Raw genomic sequence first — 19,693 nt, forward strand, 5'->3', positions numbered from 1 at the left:
ATCTTGTAGTGGAGTGAAAATAACATTTATTTTTCAGGCAAAATATAGACCTAGTGGTTTTTAAATGTTGTGCTGTTTCTTTTTTTAAGTATTTTTTTAGATTACATTGAACCTATGTCAGGAGTAATATTTTCCTGGAGTATACCATACTAGTGGCAGGGCAGTGAGGCTGCTGTGCCTCAGCTGTGCTCATGGCACGACAGAGTTTTTTGTGGAGACCATTGCATCCCTCTCAGTCCTCACATCAGTGATGTCTGGGCTGGGGCTCTTGAGAGCCCTGGATCTGGGTGCTTCTGTGTTTGTGAAAGTAAGTCATGATCTGATCCCTCAGCAAGGTGTCCATATGGGATGCTCACTGAAGCACACCAGGGAATTTTTGAGATGGATGTGTAAGCCAGTCAAGTGCCGTGCTGAGAGTTTATCTGGCTGTATGGGAGCCCAGCCTGCGCAAACCTTCCTGACCTGCCCCAGAGCAGCCTGCTGGGGCTGTCACGTACAGGTATTTAGGGGCCACAAACATAAATTACTAAAATTGAGGTGATGGAAGCCTTAGAGTGCCTGAACATTGGCATCCAACTTCAGCAAATGGAGACATTGTCAGATGACAAAAGCTTTCTTAACAAGTGCTGTTGTATCATATTATTAAAATATTACTGAACAAAAATATATGCTTATTTCAGTATGTAAAGGAAAATTCAACTAATCCAAACTTCTATATTTTTTACACAGTCAAATTATTTATTTACTTGTGTAAATGTGTAACAAACCTATCAAGTAAAAGGGTGCGTTTTCTTCTTTGAATGCAGAGTTTGGGCTCTACTTTGAACAGTGTAGTTTGAAAAACAGAAATTATCAGATGTATCAAATAATTATATCAATATTATTCCAGCATCTATTTTATTTATGCATAAAAATGTATATGCAGGTATATGTGGTCTGTGTATATATCTCTCTATATGTATATCTATATATATATCTCTCAATGTTTGCACAGGTTATATATGATTGATTTGGACCATATTCTAAACTAGTGCAAAACTGGTCTTGTTTCAATTAATGCTATGCAATATATACTAAGAATCTGGTTTTTCAATATTAAAGTACCAAAATATATACTTCACACACTGTTATACAATTAGACTGTTTTAGATAATTTTTATTAATATGTAGATATTTTACTGTGCATACTGAAGGATATAGGAAAATTTTTACCTGTATCATCTCTGCATTTAGTCTGATTCAGTGATTAAGATTTTCACATGGTCAAATATGGAAAATGGTTGGAAAACATAAAACAAAACTAACAGAAGCTGGTTGTGCAGAGACCCTGAGATGTGATTCTCTGTCTGCAGAGAATCACTGCACAAGTTTGTTCTCTGAAAAGCTGCAGCATAAACTGTCAGGCATTTATACCTGCAAAAGCAAATTTTGTTCCCACTCTTTTCCGTGTTTACAACTGAATTCTTCTAAGAATAAGATCTGTACATGAAGAGAAGAGACAAAACGTTTAACAGGGATGAGGGAGAGTTTGTGACAAAGGAGCACTATCAGCTTGAGGACAGACACTGCAGCTTTTGAGTGCATGAATGTAAGAGAGCGGAACAGAGAGCTGAAGACCAACACATTTTCTTTCATTAGAAATCACACAGTGTAGGCAGTAATCCTTCCTGTCACTTATAGCTGTGCTTCCCTTGGACTCTAGACTTTCCCTGTGATCAGGACAGGCAAAAAACATGAAATCAGTTAATTAGCCTTCCAGCTGGAAGCGTTTTAATCTGCTGATAAACAATCAGCAGTTGGGAAGGGTGGAATGAAGCAGCTGTAATGCTTAATGATTTTATAGGGGTGTGTATATAATTAAATATCTTTTTTTTTTTTTAACTGGTAAAATACTATTCAGGGAATTTAATCAATGTGTTACACATCTTTCAAGGATTTTGATGCTTTTTGTAAACTGCTTCCCTTACAATGACAAATTACTGATCTGTCATTCCGGTTAGTTGGCCTTGCACTCTTACATGGTGCGGACAGACGAGGCATGTAATTTCATTCCTACTTGCTTTGCACACTTTTCCTTGGCCTGCTGGCAAAAGCCCTCTGGTGCCAGGTCTCACATTCCAGCTGTTGTGCATTTATCTTACTAGTGGACAAATATTTTATCATACCATAACTTTTTTTGGAATGGGGCTGCAGGGCAGACAATATCTGTGGGAAAATCTGCCAAGTCTGGCTGTCCCTTCTAACATGCTACAGGATGAAGTGGTTTGCCTCCTGCCATTTAGAAAAGTCACAAACAGACATATTTGGCTAAAGACCACCAAAACCAGTTTGCTGAGCCCAGTTTCTACGTGTCCCTATTAGCAGCACCATATGCTCAGAGATACGAATGCTCCTCACCTGTCAATACTTTGCTGTTTGCAATATGAAGCTGCTCACAATCTCGCTTCTCTCACTGTAATTGCCTTCTGACAGCTACCTGGGTTTCCTCATCCGTTTCCCTCTTTCCCAGTGAAACCCGAAACCAGGTGAAACTTGCTCAGTGTCAGATTTCACTTCCAAATTGAAATTCAAAGCCAAAAGAAGCCCTAGGTCTTCCAAGGTTCACTAGTCTCTAGTCAGCCTAAGAATCAGAGTCATTCAAATGTAAGTCAATTTAGGGCAGTATGTGGAAGTAATGTGACTCAGACTTTCCTCATTGTTTTTGTCTGCACTTGCCTTTAAAAATATTAATTGACTTAGAATTTTTCTCCTTCCTATTTGCATGTCCTCTATGAAATAGAATATGTTGATTTTGTTATTACATCAAGGGCTTGACACATCTTAGTCACAGGACAAATGCTTACTTTTTCAAGAGTGGCATACTGATATAAGTTAAAATGTGTGACAGAAATTTACATAATTTGTAACTGTGTCCAAGACAAACCTTTCACTGAATTGAGTTTTGTTTGGGTGAAAATAAACAGGCATGGCCAATTAGGCAGAGAGTCTGTACATAGCAATTATTTTTGGTAATTTAATTTTTTTTTTTTTAAAGAAGGAATACTGACGGTAGTTTACTTTGGATAATTCTGCTAAGCAGCTGGACTTTGAGGAGATTATGTAAGATGAACTAATTGCCAAACTTCTGATGTTTGTTCCTTGCTAGTCATAATTTAATTCTGTATTAAAGTTTCTGGCTTTCACCCCTAGTTCCACATGATTTGTGCTTTGTGTAGGGCCAGGGATGGTGAGTAAACAGTAACTATGGTAATCCTGAAACTTCTCTATTCCTATGCCAGCTGTGTGACCCATCAATGTCCTAGGTGTGTATTAGAGTTGCCTTAAGGCTGTTCTAACTTATGCCTGCTCAAGTCCCACAGGAATATTCACACAGCTGGGAAGAACAAGGCTGTCATTACTGCAAAAATTTTATTTATTGTTTCAGGGTACTATTTATACCAGCCATATCTCACATTTATTTTCAAATCAAAGGTTTTTAAAAATGGTATTGTCATAAAGAATTCAGACAGTTAAAAACATGGGAGCTACAAAACTTGTCAGAGCCCAGTATATTGAAGATATCCAATTCTATACACAAGCTGTGTTAAATATAGCGATGGGAAAAGTAGGGACAGCACCCATGTGATAAGGCACCAGCTGTGAACAGTTTGGTGGTCTACAAAAATGCTTCTACTGTTGCAACTGCTGGAGCAGTGACTCGAGGGCGGGGAAGGGGGGCGGGGGTGTAGTGAGGGTGAGGAAAAGTCATGGTAAAAAATCAGAACAAAAATGCAAACACAGGCCCAGCCACAGAGGCATGTTTTATCACTGTTTGAGACTGATTTTTTTCCAGCATAACAAAATGACTGTCCCACACCATTCCGGTGGGATCTACCCTGAAAGTTCAACATTTGATCAGTCCCAGAAGGTATCACCTGGTGCCTGTGGTGGGAGTGGAAGTGTGGGAGCAGAGTTAGGTTACTGTATCATATCTGATGAAAGTTTTTGATAGGAGAAAAGAACTCTGTTCTTGATTCCTATGCTATTCTTAGAGAAACTAATGTTTTGGTCACAGCTGGGGCTTGACTTCTTTCTTTGCCTGACCCTTGGGAGGGTCACAGACAGGTCCTGAGGCAGTATGCTGACATCCACGAGGCAATTTAGCCTAACAAACCAAGGGGATGGAGATGGTGGAGGCAGAATGATGGCCTGTGTTTGCAGTTCTTACTCCCCTCGGAGGCGTTCAGCCAGCCTTACAGCCCTGCTCCATGTTATCTGTGCTGTCTTTAACATTGAATTAGACTGGATCTTTCATTCATACTCACAGTTGTTAGTGTAGCCCTGGAGTTGCTTCTTTTCCCTCTCCCCATCCTTCTACCAGCTCATCCTTTAAATAGAATTAGTATTGCGGTCTCCTTTGTGATCCTTAGAGTAGTTAAAGTGTTGCCATTATTCCTGAAAGAGTGTGGAATACAGATGCAGATTTAGTTATGCAGTGAGAGATTGGTTCTCATTTTCCTGGGTGGGTAGCCACAAACCAGCATGAGAGAATGACACACTGACATAAAGTGCACAGAAAAGAGCAGTGTATAATAAATGCTTCTTCAATGCAAACTCATGGAATCTGCTGGCTCCTCCTTGAGCATCTGAATGGAGACCCCAGGGCTGGTGAGCATCGGCAGCATGCATCTGACTATGGGGCAGCTCTTGACCTTGCCAAGAACTTCACATCTCCTCTTGGACTCTACAGCCCTTGCAAATGAGTAGGCACAACAAGAAGTAGGGTCTTCCTTCAGTCCCTTTCTGTCTGCTGTGGTAGCAACACAGGACCTCACCGGCTTAATTGACTCGCTCATTCTTTTTAGCATAAGCACCTCTTGTACATCTTCAGATGTATGGATCTTCACATACAGTCTCCTCCTTTTGCAAATGAAGAGTGCCTGGATGAGATTTCATTGCCTGGCAGCCTTTACAACCACCAGAATGACTGAGGAGTCACAGGTGGAGTCACATGTGTTTCCTCCAAGCACATCCTGCCAAAGGGAAAACTGAAACTGAGCCTCTGGTCCCATCCATTCTGCAGCTGACTGATCCCCTAAGGGATAGAGTGATCTCCCTTTTCGCCTAGCAAAAGCCCATATTCAACTTGGTGGCCTTATACTCCTACTGCTGTCATTTCCACCTCTTCTCTGAAACCATGAAACATCAGGCTGTGGTGTCCTTGAGCATGGAGGACACAAACCATAGGGCATCTTTGCTGTAACTGGATGTAGCAGGAATCTCAGCATGGGTACAAGACAGCTTAAAGGACTAATGATTAGGATATGCAGATATGCAGGGATGTGGGATAAGATTTTCACCATCCCAAAGAAATTCCATAATCTACAAATACTCCTGTCCACTCCTCATCCTGCCCCTCCTACAAACAGTGGTTTATTAGAATTTGAAAGTCTGTTTCAAAGGACACTTGCAAGAAATCAAAAACAGATTTGGGTGAGTTCTGTCTGTGGCTTGGGCACTTTCCCCTTAGCTTGATTTGAACTCATTTATTCTGCAAGAAAGAAATCATTCAGGAAAAATAACAGTGAAGGACAGGGTACCAAACTTTCCTCTCTGTCTGATAAGTCCCATTCATTGCTTCCTTTATTTTCTACTCATTCTGTATTATTCACTAGAAACTTTTTTGCCATTAATTATTGACTGGACCATTAAAAGAACAAACTAGGTCTACAGAAAAAATCCTTGCATTTGATATTACAGCATGTCCCCACCTGCTTTGGTACATCAGGTACCTTGCCTCTGAGTTTCACTGCGTGCTCCATCAGAGCCACCAGTGCCTTTGTCTGGCTGCATCAACCTTGTCCCCATCTCCTGTGTCTGCAATGAGCAAACCTGTGTGAAGCATCAGGTTCAGAAGAAGAGCAAGAAGAGCAATGCAATTGCTGACTTACTCACAGGAAACCCCTTACTCTCACATCCAGAAAAGATGTTTCTTACCAACCATCTTTAATGTAATCTGAACTAATAGGTACTCAAAAAAGAAAGAAAGCTTATTTGCCCTGTAACCTCGGTGGTTCTTTGAGCTATTGTAGCCACCATGGATCTCCTGTTTATTTTTATCATGATTTATCTGTTCCCTTCATTTTCTCAGAGCTCTCAAATAGCTGGCTGAAGCACCCAGAGGACTGTGAATGCTGGCAAGACCCCTGGGGGGGTGATGTATGCAGTGCTGGAACATCCTGCTGGCGTTCCAAACTGATGTTCATGTTGACTCACAGGAACTCCAGCAAGCAATTGTGCGGTTCGCGTTTACACTAATAAATAGGAATTCGTCTAAGTAGATGATGATAGTAGGTAATATGACGCAAAACAACAACCAGCTTGAACTCAAACTATTCATTTAATTGGCAGGTTCTTTAGTTTGTTTCCCAATGATCTAAAGAATTCCTTCACACATTTTGACCCAAGTATGTCTGTAAGGTGTTCCTGCTTCAAATTCACCACATTCACACTCACCACCTGCATGTGGTGGATTTGCTTTTCATGCACCTGCTGTTACTGTTAGGTTTCACTGACGAGCTGAGGCAAAGATTTTCTCTTCTGAAGAGTTATTGAATTACATTTATTTTCTCATGCTTTTTACTTGGCTCTCTGGAAGACATCTCAGGTTCACAGGCTTAATGCCTGAGTGATCCACAGAGCCCCATTTCCTGCACATTTCAGTGCTCCAGGTAACAAAAGTCATCTCTCTCTGGTCTCTGAAGTGGAAAAGCTAACTGTTCCCCTCAGAAAGAAACCCCCTTTTGTTCCTACTTTATTACTTATGACTAACGACGTTATGAAGGGTTTGCATTTGTACCTCTGCTCTTGCTGCTGCTGCTGGAGTGTATCATAGTGTGTGTTCATAGGCTCTTTGCTACCCTCCCAAGCAAATGCGCTCTTCACAGCATCACGTTGGACTTCATGGTACCTACCATGTTTCAGGCAAAATCCTGACTTCTTTGATGAGAGCGTGTGTCCTCGGCACTCCAGGTGACTCTTTCCTGCTCAGGGAGGATTACCCCCACAACCTTAAGGATGAGTTTCAGAAAGCAAAAGGTGCAGTTATGGTCTCTGCCTAGGGGGAGAGTTATCGCCAGTTCACCACTGTCTGGAATTGCTTGTTATTGATTCCTCTAAATTGTCTTATTTGTCTGAGGGCTGCCCAGATGAACAGCAGACACTTGAGAACTCTAAATAGGAGGCAGCCACAGAGTTCAGAGATTAATCTGTCCCTTTGGGGTGCTGAGCAGCCAGCAATACAAACAGCTTGTTGCAAGAGACTTAACAATGCAGAACAGCTGATTTCAGATTCATCCATTGAAAACATACATTCATGTTGCTGGATGTTGGAATAACGCTAAATCATTTTAATCCAAACCACATTTGAATACAACTCCCACAGTTTAAAGGGCACTGAATTAATCTTATGAGTAACGGAGTTGCCTTGTAAAATGCATTTGTGTGATGTTGTAAGAAACTTATAAGAAACTTGACTGTGAAGGGGGCAGCTCTTTGAACTTGTAAACGTTCACTGTTTAGAAATATGTAGCTGTTTGAACACGAATCTAAATGCAGCAGAATTCAAACAAACTGTTCTTCTGCTTTCCCATATTTTAATGTGCTCATCAGTGAATATTTATGTATGAACCCTGCAGTAGAGCACAGTCGTCATTTCTCAGCTGTCTCCAATTGGCAGATCGATGAAAAATTTGGTGTGCTCCCACTCTATTGAAAAAAGTAACTAACAGGCTGCTAGGTCGTTTTCTCTCAACATTAATCCATCATTATCACCTGAAGTGCATTACTTTGAAGACTGAAGAAGGTCCATATTTCAACTTAAATGATGCCTAACAGGTATAAGCTTGACATTTTCAGTTCCCACTAAAGCTTAAAGAGCTGACAACATTTTATTTTTTGGAGAATATATCTTTCCCTCCTCAAGGATTTCTGTACAAATACCTAGCAGTAGACCTGCCTTTATGCTAACCAGAGAAGTCTAGTTAGTTATTCAAAAATGCCTTTATTTTTTAGGGCTTTAAATTATAATTGTATTAGAAGGATTTTTTTTTTTTTTTGCTGTTAATTCATAGGATTTTTGTGTTTGGGTTGTTGTTTGTTTTGGTTTGGTTTTTTTTGTTTGTTTGTTTGGTTGGTTGTTTTTTTTTGTTTTGTTTTTCTTTTCCTCAATTGTAATCAAAATCTTCATGATCTTGGAAAAGAGGGGGGATGCTTTGTTTGAGAAGGAAATCCAGGAGTCTGGATTTGCAGCAGGCAGATGGGTTTCAACCTGGATCTGTCACCTAGCAGAGGTAAAGGAAGGCAGTAGCCTCTTTTGGGTGAAATGGCAGAAATGATCTCTATGGAAATCCTTTTGGAGGTATAACATGGGTTCCTCAAACTTGCTGTGGACCGAATCCTACTCTGTGTGGACATCACGACTGTCACAAACAGAAGGACTGGGAGTCTATACCCAGAAAGAATTTTGAGACGGATCCCATTCTACCAGAATGCATTCAGCCCTTCCTTGCCTTTCCCCCAAGGCACACGTAGACAAAAATGCATGCCAGGCGTAATACAGTTGCCAAAGATTGAGAATGTTCAGTTCAGTCAGGTCTCAAGAACCTGCAGATGTTTCAAATCAAAATGTTACCTTAATAGGAATAATGAGGTGTTAGAGAGAATATTTTTGTCTGTGCCATTTGAATGGGAAAAACTATCTTTTCTCTAACCCGGGCATTCTCTTAATCTGAGATCTTCAGCTCAAGCTTCTTCCCATAAGTTATCTGGAGAAGAAAGCTCGTGATTTTTCTCTGCAACAATGATGGATAGAATTTACTACCTTTAAAATGTCCAGATACACAGTGAGGTGTTCTGAACAAATGTCATGTTGTCTGTTTCCAGCACTGCTTGGCCAGGGTGCAGAGACTGCTCATGATACATATTCCCCAGCTCCAGGCAGCAGGTGCTGAGCCGCCCATTGTAGGAGGAAATTTGGGAAAACATACTCCCAGATGCATTTTATTTCACCTTGGGCACAACAAAAGCATGTCTTCCAGCAATCAGATAACTCTTGTCTCGATCTGTCACATAGGGAAGATGGTAGGTCCTTTTCAGAGAAGAGGAAGGAGCTGCAGCTGCTAGAACCCACTGCTTAAAAGGTCATGGGAGAAGAGGGAGAGCATTTCTACACAGCTTCCTGCTCTTCCTGGAAGAGTCCTCAGAGCCCCAGTCACAACTTTTGCTGGATGTAATTCACTCTCTGCTTAACTTTGAGGATTTTTTCCTCCTTGCTCTACCATTCCTTAGAGAATCTACCTCATGCTGAGTAGTTTTGCATAGTTAATTATTAACTATGCATTATTTCAAAAAAGTGCTTTGAAATAATTTCTTTTTATTTATTTTAGGGGAAAAAAGGAGGAAAAAACCCTTTTCCCACCAATTATAGTTTCCTTTACTAACATATTTTGCATGAGATTGTTGTTTTATGTGAAATTACAGAGCTCATTAAATTATGGAATAATTGGTATCCAAGAGTGTAATCAAATCACAGGCTATAAATAAAAGGAATTTTAAGGTACAAAATCTTCATTGATCCTATGTCCAAGACATCCAGTTTTTTGATGCATCTTGCCAGCTCTCCAAGCTCTACTTTACCTACTTTGCTTGAAATGATTACTCATCAGAATAACCTATTCCTATGGATAGCAGAATATAAAATGCTTTTAAACATGCTGTTTTAATATCATATGAACACACTGACCTCTTAAAGGACATTCTCAAAAGTATGAAGACAAACACAACAATAACATTTATAAGTAGAAAGGCTGAAAAAAGATAGGCAATTGAACAAGAGTACCAGTTTTTTTAACCTGGAACTTTCTACATCTTTTTTAGAAATTACTGATGTATATTTTTTTGTCTTCCACAAGTTTTAAAACAACACTAATCTGATTCTGTTTTTTCTACCCATCTAGATTTATACTGCATTCCTCAGTATGGTAGCTTAACCTTATTATCTCAATGCTTCATATCTATTCAGATATATCATCATTAGGTGATAGGTGGCCTATAAACATAAAGTTCAGTAAGATGAGGTTGTAGCTATATATATAATGGTCTGATCCTTATGAGACATTATGAATTTATTTCTACTGTCTCTGTTGGTGGTGCACATCAGCCAAAGAGCTGACAGTAAGTACTTAAGACCATTTAAGTATATATATATGGAGAGGGACATATAAATATATACATATACATATTGAGAGACATAAATATGGACACATTCTGATGCTGTCCTTTGAAGAAAAATGCTTCAGAGGAAAGCTTGGGCTCCTCTGAGAATGAAGTAGAGTACCTAGTAAAAAGGGTCAAACCTAGGCTTGAAAACCAGTATTTTTTGCAGAAGGAAAAACATGGATTAATCATATGTACATGTATGTACAAACACATATGCATGTATATCTTTAGATCAAAATATATCTTTAATACCATGCACTGAAGGCAGAAGACGCATCCAGGCAGGTAACATTGGCCAGACTTGTATAATGTCCCAAGTGTCTGCCAAGTGAAAATCTGCTGAGACTCTAAACATGGTACTCTATCTCTGCCTCCCTCAGCCTTCTTGACAGAATGGACACAGTGCTCGGAGTGCCTCTTTCATTGTGTTAGAGCTGAGACCTCTGAGGGAGTATCCATAGATATATCATTTCTATTCTTCCCACATGTCTTAAAATCCACACTCCAAACCCTTGTGCATTGTCAGTTTCTGTCCATCATTCACAATCCAGAGAAATGAAGGGCTGTGAATAATACTAATGTAAAAAGCAGCCAGCAAATGTAATCTACAGCAATGCTGGGTGGGGAGCAGCATCTCTGACTGGACTTGGCTTGCGTTTATATGGGCTGCTATTAATAATAAACAAGAGTCTCTACTCTTTTGCCACATGATAAGCATCATGTTTGGGATAGAGTTTCAAGGTTTGGATCTGTCATTGAAGCCTCTGAAACAATATATACATGACCAGAATCATTTGGACTCCTAAAAATAAAACTATTCTGTAAAGTCCACTACAGAGCCAGGTGCTGCTGCCGTAAGAGCAGCATTTTACAGGCTCTCCAGAGGAAAAAGGTCACACTTGGCTGGGGTTGTTTTCAGTACTCAGCTTCCCTTTGGTAATATTGTTAGACACGGAGAATATTTAAACAGGGTTTATGGCAACTGGCAAATCAATTGCCTTGAAATGATATGTATAACAAGGGAACTAAGGAAACTTAAAAATATAATCCTAATCTAAAGTATTTGACATGTTTTCTGGACAGTAGTTTGGTATTACCCAGATGTATACTCACAGAGCTGTCTGTGCAAATCAAAAACATCCATCACACTGAAATGAGTTTAATTATGAAAGTTTTGCTTTTCTAGTCAAGTTTTAATTTCAGTTATTCTTGATTTTACACTGCTTAGCCTCTCCTTTTACGTTACATTCTGCTGCACGTCCACCAAACTAAAGTTGTTGGAATCACAAATGCAAAAGAACACAAAGCTGATTGCTAAAGGTAGAGGTGAAAATCTTCAAACCCCTATGTTTCTAGCAGAAAGCATTCCTAAATCACTGCAATATTTTTAATTTTTGAATTTATTAAATCAATTAGTAAGACTAGGGTGGTGCATGTGTTGTCAGATCCCAAGGACACTTGAGACCTTCCACCATCTCAGCCTGCAGTGCCGTTTGGACAGACTGCTTCTCTGACACCTTAGCATCTCTGTTTCATCCTGCCAACACACTGATCTTTCTGAGGTGAACACTGACATTTAGTAAAACAGGTACAAAACCAAGAAGACAATAGAAAGATTATATTTATAATGGTAGTTTCTTGTTTGTCCTAACTTGTTGCCCTGCTCAGGGATTCAGCTGGCCAGAACTGTGCTGTAAACAGGTTTAGGGTCAAACTCCATGGGAACATGATGCCTCTTGGGTTCCCATATGTCAGACCTGCTGGGCTGTGTGGGAAGACATCTGCATGTGTTAAGAAGCTTCACTGCATCCTGGACTAGTCTCCAAGGACTACTCCTTGTTCAAAACTTGGGAGCAGTGTCATGCTGGCTTTCTATAACATGTAAGTAGTAAAATTAGATAATTCCAGGCTGATTACTTACCATTTTTCCGTTGAACAATTTACCTTGATACAACATATGTTTAGCTGTGGCCCTTCTCATCTGAGACCTTTGAAAGAATTTAATTCATTCATGGAAAACCTTGAAGACTGTTGGGCTTGGCTGAAGTCTGTATTCCTACAATAGAAAAGTTTCTTAATCCTTTAAACAAATTGTAATTAGATGAATAATATTCTCTTCTAAAATAGCTATTTCAAATTTGAGATGCTGCTGAAAACTCTCTTTGGAAATTCTAGGTTAAAAAAACCCCCTTGCCATAAAGTGAAGAATATAAAACCAGCTTTAAGCAGCTCTGTTGTGCTTGTAAGTAATTATTTGAAGCGCTAGCTTGGGATGCTAGTGTCCAGCTTGCCTACCTGGCTGGCACTGGACTGCCTATCCCTACAGCAGCTGCACAGAGTAGCATATTATCTGTGAGGGAGGACTACCACAGCACAGCAGTGACAGTGGCCACAGTGACCTGTAAAAGAACGGTGAAATATCATCACTTGCTTGCTCCTCTCACAAATTTGGGAGATCTCACTTGGGATTTCCAGTCCTCCGCAAAGATCTAATTAAATGCCCTGTTAGTTAATGTGAACAAATTATGTAAGGAGAAAGAATAATTTATATATATATATATATATATATATACACGCCAGGTAATATTATTATTGGAAAAAACATGCAGATATTCAGATTCTCTTCAGAGTGATGTCATTGGTGAGCTTTTCTAAATTTTTGGGAGGAGCACACCTATACTCAGGGGACCCTCAGCATTACTGTTGGCCAGTAACTTGCTGTCTTTAGGGCTGTAGAGGAAATAGAAAACAGCTGTAATTAACAGATATGAGTTTATACACTCTCTGCAGAGTCTTTAAGGAGCTGGGATTTACTAGTTGTTAAAGACAAGTAGTTATGCCCTGGTTACTGAATGTAAGTATTTGAAGCAATACCTGAATTCTCACTTTTCTGTACTTGAGGAACTGAACTGTTGACAGTAAGAATTTATATAAATTAATTTTTTTACTTCTTAAATTTCATTATAATGAAGGCACTTGTTTAAAGCTAGTACTTTTAGAAGTGTGTAGCCTTACATAAACTATAAGATGCTTCTGAAGGTTTGTGGGTACCTTTGACTCTATTGGTGGTCTTCACATGCAGTTTAAGAAATATGGGGAGGGGGTGAAGGATTAAACAATAAGATCATGTGAAGTTCTCTTAATAACTGATGATCTTACAGTTCAGTATATGACAATTTTTACAATATAAGTGTAAGCTGGGATATATAGAGTGATGCAGGAGACCACAGCATCTCATAAATATAGCCAGCTTTTTTTTCTGTGTACCTTGGGGAATTTATGGGGTGCTGAAACATGAAGTGCTGGATAGTCCATAATATAGAGTAATAATGTTTCTATGTTAATTTTCAAACAATCCTAAAGATTTTAATTTAGTTTATTGTTTCTAAATTTGTTCTAGCAGTAACCATTCTTCCTGTGATGTTTCATATTTGATAAGGCATCTTTCTTTTTTTCTCCTGTTATTTGATATCCAAGTAAGTTTATTTTGAGAGTACAATTTTTTTTTTTCATTTTTAAAAAATGTAAATAAAGCAGAATGGACACAGGTTTTTATTCCCAAAAGCCACTTAAACTATTTATTTCACACATCACAGCAAAAATCCTGTTTTTGTAATGAAAATACAGTTCCTACCCCAAGCAAGGTTAAACTGTGCAGCTACCCTTATAGGCTTCAGGGTAAGTGGATTATTAATATTCACTCTAATCAATTCCTGTGAATAGTTAAACAGAGATCAAGGTAGCTTTAACAGTGTGAATTTTCATATTTGCTGTGAAACCTTCTAAATGAGAACCTGTATCCTTCAGGACAGTAAGGGGAAGATTTCAGCCCGCCTTCCACTCTGACACCTTATTTGTAATATAATTGTTTTAACAAACTTTTAATTTTGTTTTCTACATTTGTTTAGAGCTAGCCAGTGTAACTTAATATAGTATGGTTTTATTACTACTGCTAAACTTCCTCTGCCCAATAAAAGCTGGACAGGTGGCTAGCCACCATTTTATGAGCAGTTAACCATTTAGCACATCACCACTAGTTTTGCATTAGCACCAACCCTGGGACTCATTACATGGTTCAGAAATCTAATGCATTATGGCCCAGCAGGGTTCACCTCAGGCAGAGTTCTGTTTGATTTTTACTCTTGGTATGGATACAAAAGGTCAACAGTCTTGTAAGAGGCATGGTTACAGTAGACAGCTTATATTTGGAGCAGCTCTGTACATTCGCAATGAATCCAGTTAGTGAAAAGTGCTGAATGACATCAAACCAGAGTCTACCATCCACTCTACAAAGGTGCAGATGCAGCCTGGCTGTCTGAGGTGTAGCCCTTGCTGGGAGGGTGTTTCCCATCCCAGACGGGTTTAGGGGACGGGGGAAAAAACTCAAACAAAAATGAAATTTACTTAAAGATAATTTGTTTCTGTTGAGGATATCACAGAAAGGGATACTTAAATCAAATGTATGAATACCACAGTAAATTAATTTGGTTTGATTTCGCTTTCATATTCCTGTCTAGATATGCTTTTAACTTACACTCCTGTAGTAAAGTTGTAGAACAAGAGATCATTTTAAATCTATCTATTCCTTAATCTTTGAATAACAGCAGGAAAAGATGGAAGTACAGTCGTGTTCACAGAATACCATAGAATATGCTGAGTTGGAAGGGACCCACAAGGATCATCAAGCCCAGCTCCTGGCCCAGCACAAGACCATCCCTAGGAGTCACACCATGTGCCTGAGAGTTTTGTCCAGTTGCTTCTTGAACTCTATCAGGCTTGGTGCTGTGACCATTTGCCTGGGCAGCCTGTTCCAGTGCCCAGCCACCTAAACCTTCCCTGACACAACTTCGGACCATTCCTGGTTCAGAAGCTATCTGGTTAGAGCATGATGTTAATAATGCAAAGGTCATGGGTTTGATCATTATACAGGCCAAGTCAAGTGTTGGACTTGATGATACTTGTGGGTCCCTTCCACCTCAGAATGTACTGTAATTTTGTGAAAAAAAAACAGGGGAAAAAAAAAGACAAGCAAGTGTTGGTGTTCTCTTAATCATTTGCCCCCTCACATACACCTACGAAGTTTTCAGCAGTTACTGCTAACCTCTGAGATGGTGTTTGTCATGTAGATATGCAGCCATTAGAAATATGAGAACCATCTGGTTCCTTTCTCCTTGGAGAGCAAACAGCTATCTGCCAAGGTGGGCTGAAGTCCCATGGATTATTTCAAGATAAAAGGCTTGGTTTCTTTCTGTGGTTTCTCTAAGCCACCCCAAATAACTACATCTATTTATTTTTTCCCTGCTGTTACTAACTATGGCTATATGAGGGTCTCCCTTTTACTCTCTTTTCTGTCTGTTTGCCATTCTCATCCCCTCCCTTTCCATTTAATTTTAGCTCAGTTCAGTATTTCCCTCTGAGTAAAGCAGCAAAATGGCTGTGTGGTCAAATCTAAGGTAAAGATTAAACTTCATATCTGAACTGAATTTTAAAGAATATATTGTATATTTTTGTAAGAATGGTTTGGATTTTCAAAGAGAGAGCTGCCTCTGAAATGAGTGGGAAAAAAAAAGGGGGTGAGGGGGCATTATTCAGAATGAATGCCTCTTTCTGATAGACTTCTACTCTGAATATAGAGAAGTTTTCTCAGAAATGACACAACTTTTCAGGACAGTGTAGTTCTTCACGATCACTATATGGGTAGTCATATGAAAATACAGTCTAACAAATAAGTTTGACTTATTTTTTTCCAAGGGGAAGTTTTGAAACTTGCAGAATTTCCTTTGGGATTTTGGGGCTGAATCTACCCCCTCTGAGGCTTCTTTGTCCCATGCTACTGTGCTCCTCTATCCCCTGGCAGCTCAATTTTGGGAGATGCTCAGCCAAGGGCACAGGGTGTGTTGTGGGACAGCAGCAAAGTCCTCCAGCAACCACGTTTTTAGGGAAACAAACTATGTGATGCCAAACTTCCAAGAAATTTTCAAAAAAGAGAATTCTTTCTGGCAAATAGAGAAACAACAGGTGACAATATATGGAAATATATGTATTGACATTTGATTTCTTGCTGCTCAAACATGCTTTGGGGTTTCATTTAGCCTGAGCTCAACTGCTGGTTGTTTATATAGGCTACTGGCTGTTTACATTAGGTCAATACACAGGATAGGCTGTTTATACCGGACCAGCAACAAATTCCACAGCACAGTCTGTGTCTAGCACTGCTGCTCCTTTATGTGTGCAGAGCTGGAAATAAATAAAAATTCAGCTATGGAAATCAACAAGCACCAAACCCTCCTACGTGTGGGGTATTCCTTCTTACCTGAGAAGTGACCAGCACCATCACTTCTTATTGCTCTATTTAAAATTATACAGCATGGGGCATTAGCCCAGGATAACAAGGATGGTAAACGATGGGGAAGAGCCGAGAAGAAAGTGAATGGTCCTGGTTGGGACCATTGTCTCCATCCAGGAGCACAGAAGACCTATTTGTAAGCACTTATTGCAGTTGCACATAGAGGTTTTGCAGTGTGCTTAGCTCACAGTGTAGCTGGTTCCAGCCCCACAGATGCAAAGACTTCTATATTTAATTTAATTCAATTATTTATCTTCTAAATGACTTTATGGGTTGCTCTGACAGAGCTACGTATAGACCTTGGTTCTTCTGCCCTGCATGAGCAATGCTGTTTGTATCCTTCACGTAACTGATAAACATTTGCAATGTTACTAAAAAGCTTCTCACCTACAGATCACTGGGTTCCTGTAAGGCTGTGGGAGAAGGCAGGTTTCTGTCCTGCTGTTCTCAGCAGTGGCCTGCTAATTTCAGCTGCCAAAGTCCATTCCTATGGGATTCACCCCAAAATGAAGGATGTTGAACTTGATAATCATAGGTCTTTTCCAACCTAAATCATTCAGTGATTCTCTGTCTTGAGCCCCAGCTCCCCACTGACCATCATGGCATTCTTCCTCTGTTTCTGCCCTTTCCCAGGAAAAGTGATGCCAGTTGGAGGGAAAGCCTCCAAAAGGGGAAGCCTACCCTGAACTTGCTTATCTTGCTGGTCCCAGAAAACTTGTTAAGAAAGGTACTGACTGTCCAGATGCTGCTGAGGACCTTAACCCTGTGCAGAGTAGGCATGGATCCCAGGAGATCAGAAATATCTCTTTATTGCTGAAAAATGCAAGATTGATGCCTAAACCTTCAGATCAGACTTTGCACATTCAGCAGTTTTGTTCTTATTTAACTCCAAATGAAGTTTGACTTTCTTTTGTTTCTGGGCCTGTGGCTGCCTGTGTACTTTCCCAGCTGTGGCCCTTGGGAAGAACTCAATGAGAAAGGGCATAAGGCTGAGTAACTAAAAGGGGATGGTTTCACCTACTGCTAGTTAGCTAAGTGAACTGAAGCTAGTCAGCAATGTCAGCCCTTAACAGCTGGTGATGAGAAGAAGTACCTCTCGTGGATGGTTCTTCCAACTAGATCCAGAAATGAGCAAAAGGCATCTCAACATTGTCTCATCCCACCTCATCTGTGGACTATTGATTACAGAGGAAGCCTAGATGTGTAGCAGGATTATATGGCTGATTTCTTAGTGACTAAGAAGGAAGAGGATTTCAGTTCCATCTCTCCCAGACCTTTGCAAGTGTGGCCATGTACCTATGTGCACCAGCCTCACCAGGGCTACCAAGTAGGGTAGTAGTAATTGAGTTTTGTGAGAATGCAGAATTTCCATGAGTTATAATGTTAATGGCAGATTTTACTAATGAATAAATAGCTCCAGAAGGGCACAACTGGTTAAGCATCACTTACTCTTCCCATTAGGTACTGGAAGCCTGTTGGGGCTCCCCATGCCTGCCCTTGAGCTGAGAGATGATTTAATGGATGGCCTCTTCTCAGGGTTGTCTTACACTTAATTCTGAACAAGAAATTATTGCCATGTTACTTTTTCTGCTTTCCGTGCAATAGTATCATCAGGATGAAGTTATAATACAGAATCAAGGTTTTGATGGGGTTTTATGTTTCAAGTGTGTCTTTCTCCCACACCTTGTTGCTTGCTGAGTCACAAGGTACCTCATTCAGCAGGTCTCACCACGTAAAATATTTTTTCTTTACCTACTCTTCTTGTGGCCATTGCTAATAGTCTGAAAACTCACCAGCTTGTGTGCTTGAAATCTTCAAGTTAAATGATAAGAGAAAATTGTTCATGAAATAGGCAATGTTGGATGTATTCCGGACAGTTGCACAAGAAGGGATCGAAGCTCACAAAGAAACAGAAGCTCTTAAATTTTGGCAGCATTCAGTAAACTGCCTCCCATTAATAAATAACTGACATAATTTCCAACTTTTTGCTCCTTTACAGATGCTTCTCACTTGGCAGCTGGCCTTATCCCAACCAAGTCAGGAGTAACAACTCACAGTGATTTCAGCTGGCTGAAGGGTCAGGAGGCTGAGAATGGATAGCTGAATGCTGCAGCACTCTGGAGGGGGCAGGGAGCAGCAGCCACTCAGAGAAGCCTCCATGAGTAAAAAGGTTCAGTCTTATCTTCTTTAAAAAGCTTTTCTCTGCTTTTAATCTTGGGCATGGATGTACTCCACGAGAGTCTGCTTCCAGCACTATTTCACATACTCCCTTTGCTCATATTTCATGCTAAGGAAAACAAGCTGCATGGTATGTGGCAGCTGTATGGGTCAGATTTGGGGAGGTGAAGAATGTGCATCCTGGCAAATCAATACTTGCCAGAGGGGATAAGGCAGCTGTACCTTTCTTTCCCTTGCCCCTAACTGAGCCACCCCAGCGCAGGAACACTGGGAGGTGATGCTGTTGTGCAGCTGTCAGTGCTGCATTTGCACTGGGGCTGCATCCATCTCTCAGCCCCTGCTGACTTTAGGAGGCAAGAGTTGTGCCCCTTGCAGCTTACAGACCTGTAGCTGTGTGGAGTGGCACAGGTATACCTGAAAAAGGAAGAATAAAAATCTCACCCCAGTATTTAAGCTTCAAGTTGACTTCTTGTTCGTGGTAATTTTTGCTCCAGCAGTGGAAGGTGCAGGAGCAGCACACAGGCTTGTGGAGGGTCCCTGCTTTTCTCTGAAATTCAGAACCCATCTCAGCGGTGTGGCACTTACTGGTATTGATCCAAGGGGATCTCCTCTGTACTTTGCAAGATTGGGCCTGAGCTCCATGCTGACTCGTCGTTTCAGTGTAAGTTTGGAGCAACTCAGGATTTGAAGCACCACAGGCTGAAGCAGAACCTTGCCCTTAGCAAAGGCACTACTGTTTGATAGGGCTCTGTGCCTGCTTGTGTAACGTAACTGCTGCACCGGTTTTCCAACAACTTTAAATGCCATTCATCAATAAATCCATTGGGCTGCTCAGCTTGTATTACATGCCACTGATTAACTACCATTAAATTAGCAGTTAGTGTAATCAGATATAAACATTCCTTTGTGGCT

Source organism: Chiroxiphia lanceolata, chromosome 3 (assembly GCF_009829145.1).
Source record: "Chiroxiphia lanceolata isolate bChiLan1 chromosome 3, bChiLan1.pri, whole genome shotgun sequence".
Taxonomy (NCBI): Eukaryota; Metazoa; Chordata; class Aves; order Passeriformes; family Pipridae; genus Chiroxiphia; species Chiroxiphia lanceolata.